Source organism: Lepus europaeus, chromosome 17 (genome assembly GCF_033115175.1).
Source record: "Lepus europaeus isolate LE1 chromosome 17, mLepTim1.pri, whole genome shotgun sequence".
Classification (NCBI taxonomy): Eukaryota; Metazoa; Chordata; class Mammalia; order Lagomorpha; family Leporidae; genus Lepus; species Lepus europaeus.
The window spans coordinates 84,305,144-84,313,536 of NC_084843.1; the positions used below are offsets into that span (position 1 = coordinate 84,305,144).

The window sequence follows — 8,393 nt, forward strand, 5'->3', positions numbered from 1 at the left end:
ATCAGTGAAATGAAGAGCAATTTTTTAAAAAAAATTAAAATTGATACACCACAGACCTAAGTAGTCAAAAAAAAAAAAAAAGAGAGAGAGAGAGAGAGAGGGGAGATGACACATATTAATAAATTCAGAAATAAAAAAGGAAATGTTAAACAGACACCACAGAAATAAAATTCATCAGAAATTATGAAAAAGCTATATGCCAACAAATAGGAAAATTTAGAAGAAATGGATAGATTCCTAGATAAGCACAGTCTACCAAAAATTGACGCATGAAGGCACTGAAAACCTAAACAAAACAATAATAATAAATGAGACTCTATTAGTGAATTTTAAGGATGGAGATCTTTCTTTGTCTCTTGTGATTTTAAGATATCACTTCTCTTGTTGACAGTGAATTGTATGATCCAATGTGTAGACTAATACTGTTGGGTGCTCCAACAATGACTTATATATACTTTTCTCATAGAGATTTGAATTTTTCCCCTATTGTTTTCCTGCTTATTTATTGATGGGTTGCTATTTTAAGAAACACTGAGAGGAACATTATGTGCTGATGTCTTTGTGGTCTATTCCTTTTATTTCCTTAGAATAAATTCCTAGAAATGAAATTACTGGGTAAAAGAACATAATCATTCTATTTTTTCATCAGACAAGATACTCTATTCTTGAGAGTCATGGTGCTTGGGCTGTGGCCATTTGAGAAAAGTGAAATAGTAGTTCTTGTTACAGAATTATTGATCCTGCCTTCTTGTTTTTTGATTAGGAACCATAGTTTGGGAATTATTAATACATCCAGCTGATGAGGGAAACTTTTCCCTTCAGTAGAATGTTAATAAAACAATGTAGAAGTCAAGATAGGATTATAAAAGAAGGAAAATTAAATGAAATATGGAAAAAATAAAGAATACATTTTACAAAGGTGTAACAACTATGGACTAAAGAGTGTCCTGAAATACCTTCATTCAGTTCAGCAACTAAGTCATTTCTGGAATGAACAATGTGGATAATTACGTTAGGATAGTGCTTCTGTTAGGACTCTGGTCAAAGTCACCAGGTATGTAGTAACAATTTACACATTTTATGAGGAAAGATTGACTCTGAAACAGGGACTGTTTAAAAATCACATACTGAGATATAGCCAACATATTCAAGATGGGCAGATTTTGATAGAATGAAAACTTCAGTGGAAACAAAACTGAAAGTCATAATCCTGGGGATGCCACTTAGTTTTACCAATGTGAAGAGAAGAAACATTATTTCAAGGTACAACACACATTGATATGCTAAAATGAGAAACTATAAGCAATTCAAATACTAAAATGTTCCATACTGAATCACAAAAACAGGATTTTCAGATTAATCCAACTTGTAATGTCTCATAGAATTTAGGAAGTTGTTCTGGTTCTGTGGACTCTTCAATTGCTCTTCACACAACATATTTTCTTCTTCTTAGAAACAGTGTCTTCTGAATGGCTCTGTAGTCAGCATGAAAGGGTAGGAAATGGCTTTTCAGAGTGGCTGGGCAAACATGCTTCCAAAGTGATTCATTGTATCATTTTATAGATTTATACATGGAACTTTAGGATTTCATTTTTTTAGTTCATTCCCAAGTCTATGGACTTCAGTTCCTAAGGTATCAATGATATTTTTTCTATATTTAAGTGCAAAGGTCTCTAGTTCTAGTGTTTCACATCTTCAATTTCACATATCAGTCAAAAATCTTGTTTTTCCAAAGTCTTGTATCAACTCATCCATAAAAATGTACCTCTGCATTAAATCTTATTTTTCTAATATGATATCTGTGGCTTTGATGTCATGAACTGCCCTTACAAATAGACCTTTCTCCAGGAGTTCAGTAAGCTGTGGTACTTGTTCTGGCTGTCAAGATTGCCATAAGAGGCCTTCTGTGTTAGTGTAGATAAGAATTGCTGAGACCACAACTAATAAGGTGCACATACCCAAAGAACATAGGCTGACAGAGTGAATTGCCTGCCACATTCATCAAATAAAGAGCACTTTAGGGATGCAGTGGGACTGAAGAAAATGAGGTCAAGCAGAAGGACTACTGCAAATAACTGATAAAAGTGCCAGGGAATCTTTCTAATGAATGTGACAAGTGCCCTGAGGCAAAGAAAGTTTATCCACATCTACTAATCTAATGTTCTCACACTAACTGATCAACGTTCTTCAATAAAGGGCTTGTGGAAAAATTAGAGGGAGGTAATGGAATTTCCTTGATGACTTTGATTTTCTCTTTGATTTGAACTTCTGCATCTGTTGCAGAAATATTGTGGGTTCTGATAAACCTTGGAAAGCCTCAGCAATGTTAAAGGCCAATCATTTTCCTGCAAGGTGGTGTTGAGCTGGTTGACCTCTGGGTCATAGGCTTGCAGAACTGCAAATTTCATGGTCTCAAAGTCAGATAGGATTTCATTATACTTTTGATCCAATGTGTGTTTCAACTTCTCAAAAAATTCCTTAATTTTATCCTAATCTTTAGTAACTGTTGGTATTTTTTTTTTTTTTGGACAGGCAGAGTTAGATAGTGAGAGAGAGAGAGAGACAGAGAGAAAGGTCTTCCTTCTGTTGGTTCACTCCCCAAGTGGCTGCTATGGTTGGTGTGTTGCAACTGGCGCACTGTGCCGATCTGAAGCCAGGAGCCAGGTGCTTCCTCCTGGTCTCCCATGGGGTGCTGGACCCAAGCACTTGGGCCATCCTGCACTGCACTCCTGGAAGAGGGGCAACCAGGACAGAATCCGGTGCCCCAACCGGGACTAGAACCCGGTGTGCCAGCGCCGCAAGGCGGAGGATTAGCCTAGTGAGCCGCGGCGCCGGCCTGGTATTTTCTCTTGCTAGTTTCTATGGTATCCAAGTGAGAAAGAGCATCTCTCCTACACATTGTCTCAAAGCTCTGGAAGAGGTAATCAAAGGCATTCTTTTCCTGAGCATAGGCATTTCTTCTTTCTTTTTGTTTTTTAAAAGATTTTATTTATTTATTAGAGAGGTAGAGTTACAACAGTGAGAGGGAGAGAAAGAGAGAAAGGTCTTTCAACCATTGTTCCACTCCCCAGATGGCTGCAATGGCCGGAGCTGCGGTGATCCGAAGTCAGGAGCCAGGAGCTTCTTTCGTTTCCCACATGGGTACAGGGGTCCAGGGACTTGGGCCATCTTCTATTGCTTTCCCGGGCCACAGCAGAGAGCTGGATGGGAAGAGGAGCAGCCAGGACTAGAACTGGCATTCATATGGAATGCCTTCACTGCAGGCAGAGGATTAACCTACTGCACCATGGTGCCAGCCCCAGGCATCTTCAATAGATCAGAAGACATGCTTGGTGTGGTCACCAGGAATAGCACAGATCCCACAAATCAGCTGCATATCAGTCAGGCTGAAAAAATAGAGAGGCTGCTCCAAGTGTCTTTTGTACACTAGCATCTTGGGAGAAATCTTGATCTTGTTATACTTCTCCACAATATCCTTCTGGGAATAATTAACCTGCTGCCTGTTAACTCCAGTAGCTGACATTTCCTAATGCCAGGAGGGACACTTGAAAGATGATAGTCTGCACAATAAATTCTACGCTGTCCCCTCTATGAGACCTTTCAGATGCTTTTTGCAGAAGCTATGTGAGCAAGGCAATACTTAAGGATCATCAAACAGATTGCAACAAATTGGGCACATGAGGTCTTCAAGCAGCTGCATTACACATTCTGTAAATCAGAGGGCACCAAAGACAATGGTGTTTCTAGGGAAGAAATGCTATCTTCTGGTTGAGTAAAAAGTACGAAATCAAACTTGCCCCAAATGGTGGAGTTAGAAATGTGCCAGGGGATTCCAATACAATCCCATCAAGGTGGCATGTACCAATGCCATCTCACTAGTCCAAGTGATCAATTTCAGGTCACAATTGATCATACTGATAGGTCTAAGAGTATTTCCTGGATGTGATAAACATAATGTTTAAGTCTCCCACAAATATGAGACTACTTAAATACATTTGTGGAAGAAGTAAATTAAAATGTTTGTTATGCTCTAAGTTTTTTAAGCCTATGTGTATAATTTTTAAAAGTTCATGAAAAATATGAAAAATTTTAGTTTCAAAACTATCCATATGAAAATAAACTTATCTTTAATTTTCACTTTCCCATCAGTTTTTGTAGTGATCTCATATATAAGCTGTCCCTTCACCATGTTGACATTAGTAGATGAGGTCATTGGAATGTAATCAGTGTTAAAAGTTAGCAATAGAGGTGTAGCTTTTTGTTAGGAGTAGTGGACCTATAAAAAGAGGAAAAGCCATATGAAGACTCAGCGAGAAGACTTGAATCTGCAGACACCCATCACCAGAAAAAAAGGAAGCAAGCACCTTGATACTGGAACTCACAGCTTTCAGAACTGTGAAGAATAATTTTACTTTGTGTAACTGAGATCATATGTGGTATCTTCCTATGGTATCCACAGCAATTAGAGACATGGTAGCACAAAATTTGGGGTAATTTTTTAACAACTACTTAAACATGTGGAAGTGGATATGGAACTGGATAATGGATTGTAGAATGGCATGGTTTAATGAACATACAAGAAATACAAACACAATAGCCACAAAAAGAATTAAATACCTTGGAAAACAATTAATCAATGATATCAAAGATCCTTACTATGAACATTACAAAACATTAAAGAAAAAATGGAAGAAGGCACTAAAAATGAAAAAAATTATTGATGACCATGGATTGGAACAATCAACATCATGAAGATATACATACTACTGGAAGAAATTTACAGATTAAATGTAATCCTAAACAAAGTATCAATGGCATTATTTGCAGACCTAGAAAAAATGATGCTAAAATTCATATGGAAGCATGAGACATCTCAAATAGCTAAAACAATCTTATCCAACAACAACAACAAAAAAGTCAAAGGTGAGCCGGCGCCGTGGCTTAACAGGCTAATCCTCCACCTTGCGGCGCCGGCACACCGGGTTCTAGCCCCGGTTGGGGCGCCGGATTCTATCCCGGTTGCCCCTCTTCCAGGCCAGCTCTCTGCTATGGCCTGGGGAAGGCAGTGGAGGATGGCCCAAGTCCTTGGGCCCTGCACCCGCATGGGAGACCAGGAGAAGCACCTGGCTCCTGGCTTCAGATCAGCACAATGTGCCGGCCGCTGCGGCCATTGGAGGGTGAACCAACAGCAAAAAAAAAAAAAAAGGAAGACCTTTCTCTCTGTCTCTCTCTCTCACTATCCACTCTGGCTGTCAAAAAATAAAAATTAATAATAATAATAATAATAATAATAATAAAGTCAAAGATATCACAATACCAAATTTCAAGACATTACAGGGCAAGGACCAGCACTGTGGCATAGAGGGTAAAGACACCATTTGCAGTGCTGGCATTCCATATGGGGCTGGTTTGAGTCCCAGATGCTCCACATCTGATCCAGCTCTCTGCTATGGCCTAGGAAAGCAGTAGAAGATGGCCCAAGTCCTTGGACCCTTGCACCCATGTGGGAGACCTGGAAGAATCTCCTGGCTCCTGGCTTCAGATCAGTGCAACTCCAGCCATTAAAGCCAATTGGGGAGTGAACCAGCAGAAGGAAGACCTCTCTCTCTCTCCCTCCCTCAAACTCCAACTTTCAAATAAATAAATAATAAATCTTAAAAAAACATATTACAGGGCAATTATAATCAAAACAGCCTGGTACTGGTAGAGAGCAAACGTGTAGAACAGTGAAGTGGAATAGAAAATGCAGAAATCAATCTACACATCTACAACCAACTTATTTTTGACAAAGGAGCTAAAATAAATTCCTGGAGCAAGGACAAACTCTTCAACAAATGGTGATTCTGAAAAACTGGATCCAGGCATGCAGAAATATAAAACAGTGTTGCCATTGATTTCTCAACAATGTTGCAGTGGATTCATTTCTGAGAGGAGCAGCGTGGTGGGGGCAAGAGGCATGGAGTCACCACACAGACCCCGGGAGTTGGGTGAAAGCAGGCTTGAGGCGAGCAGCCCGCAGACTTGTTTATTACAGTTGGAACAACATCTTATATAGCTAAGCCCAGCCAATCTGGTCAAGGGGCAGTCTATGCCCCAACCAATCACAGCCTGTTGCCAGGCAGGCTCCATTGCCAGGTGGGTTTCAAAGCCATTCCTGAGTAGCTGACACTCACTTGCCAGTGGCGACCTTGGCATGGCCTTCTCACTCCACCAAAAAACGGGACTCCTACCTTATACCTTACACAAAAATGCACTCAAAATGAATCAAAGACCTAAATTTACAACCCCATACCATCAAATTCCTAGAGAACAGTGGGAAACACTGTAAGATGTTGGCATAAGCAAAGACTCTTGGAGAAGACTCCAGAAACACAATCAAAGCCAAATTTGATAAATGGGATTACATCAAACTGAGAAGCTTTTGCACTGCAAAAGAAACACTCAGCAAGGGGGCCAGAGCTGTGGCCCAGCAGGTTAAAGTCCTGGCCTAAAGAATCGGCATCCCATATGGGCACCAATTCTAGTCCTGCCTGCTCCTCTTCTGATCCAGCTCTTTGCTGTGGCCTGGGATAGCAGTAGAGGATGGCCCAAGTGCTTGGGCCCCTGCACCCACATGAGACCTGGAGGAAGCTCTTGGCTCCTGGCTTCAGATCAGCACAGCTATGGCTGTTGTGGCCATCTGGGGAGTGAACAAGCAGATGGAACACCTCTCCTTCTATCTCTACCTCTCTCTGTAACTCTTTCAAATAAATAAAAATAAAACTTAAAAAAAAAAACACTCAGCAAAGTGAAGATACAACCAACAGAATGAGAAAATATTCTCTTTTTTTAAAGATTTATTTATTTATTCAAAAGTCAGAGTTACACAGAGAGAAGAGGCAGAGAGAGAGAGAGAGAGAGAGAGAGAGGTCTCCCATCCACTGGTTCACTCCCCAGATGGTTGCAACAGCCAGAGCAGTGCTGATCCAAAGCCAGGAGCCAAGAGATTCTACTGGGTCCTCCACGCAGGTGCTGGTGCCCAAGGATTTAGGCCATTCTCTACTGCTTTCCCAGGCCACAACAGAGAGCCAGATTGGAAGTGGAGCAGCTGTGCTTCGAACTGGCACCCATATGAGATGCCAGCACTTCAGGCCAGGGCATTAACCCACCGTGAGAAAATGTTCTCATAGCCAGTGCCGTGGCTTAACAGGCTAATCCTCTGCCTTACAGTGCTGGCACACCGGGTTCTAGTCCCTGTTGGGGTGCCGGATTCTATCCCGGTTGCCCCTCTTCCAGGCCAGCTCTCTCCTATGGCCCGGGAAGGCAGTGGAGGATGGCCCAAGTCCTTGGGCCCTGCACCTGCATGGGAAACCAGGAGATGCACCTGGCTCCTGGCTTCAGATCAGCATGGTGCACCGGCCGCAGTGGCCATTGGAGGGTGAACCAACAGCAAAAAGGAAGACCTTTCTCTCTGTCTCTCTCTCTCACTATCCACTCTGTCTGTCAAAAAAAAAAGAAAAAAAAAGAAAAAAAGGAAAAGAAAATGTTCTCAAACAATGCAACTGAATATCCAGAATCTTAACAACAACAAAATAAAAAATCCAATTAAGAAATGGGCAAAGGACTTGGACAGGCATTTCACAAGATAGTAAATCCAAATCACCGACACTTGAAGAAAATGCTCAGGATCACTAGCCATTAGGGAAATGCAAATCTAAGCCACAATGAGCTTTCACTTCACTCCCGTTAGAAAGGCTCTCATACAGAAATTTACAAACAACAAATGCTAGTGAGGATGTGGGGAAAATGATACCCTAATTTACTGTTGGTGGGAATATAAACTGTTGCAGCCATTGTGGAAGACAGTTTGGAGATACCTCAGAAACCTGAATATAGACCTAACATATGATCCAGCTATCCCTCTCCTGGGAATTTACCCAAACCAAAAGAAATTAGTGTATGAAAGAGTTTATCATTACACTCATGTTTTTTGCAGCACAATTCACAATAGCTAAGGTATGGAATCAACCTAATCATCATAGCTATGTCCATCAACTACTGACTGGATAGAAAAAAAATATGGTATATATACACACTATGGATTATGACCCAGCTGTAAAAAAAAAAAATGAAATCCCATTTTTGCAACAAAATGGATGCAATTGGAAACTATTATACTTAATGAAATAAACCAGTCCAAAAAAACCAGAAATCATGTTTTCCCTGAACTGAAGTTACAAATACAGTGGCCCAAATGTAACATATTGGACAGAATGGACATTTTGAGATGCAATGATTGTATACAACCCTTGTCTATTCTATTGAGAAATGATTTTTTTTTCTTTTTCTTCATACTATTTCTTGAGCTCTTTTACTTAGTGTAGGGTTAACTTGATAATCAATAAGTAAAGTGA

The 8,393-nt window shown here is 40.5% G+C and overlaps 1 pseudogene; it reads right to left on the reverse strand.

Moving 5' to 3' along the window:
- Positions 1–1,871: 1,871 nt before the first annotated feature.
- Positions 1,872–3,700, reverse strand: LOC133776129 (E3 ubiquitin-protein ligase TRIM13-like; annotated as a pseudogene).
- Between the last annotated feature and the right edge of the window lie 4,693 nt (positions 3,701–8,393).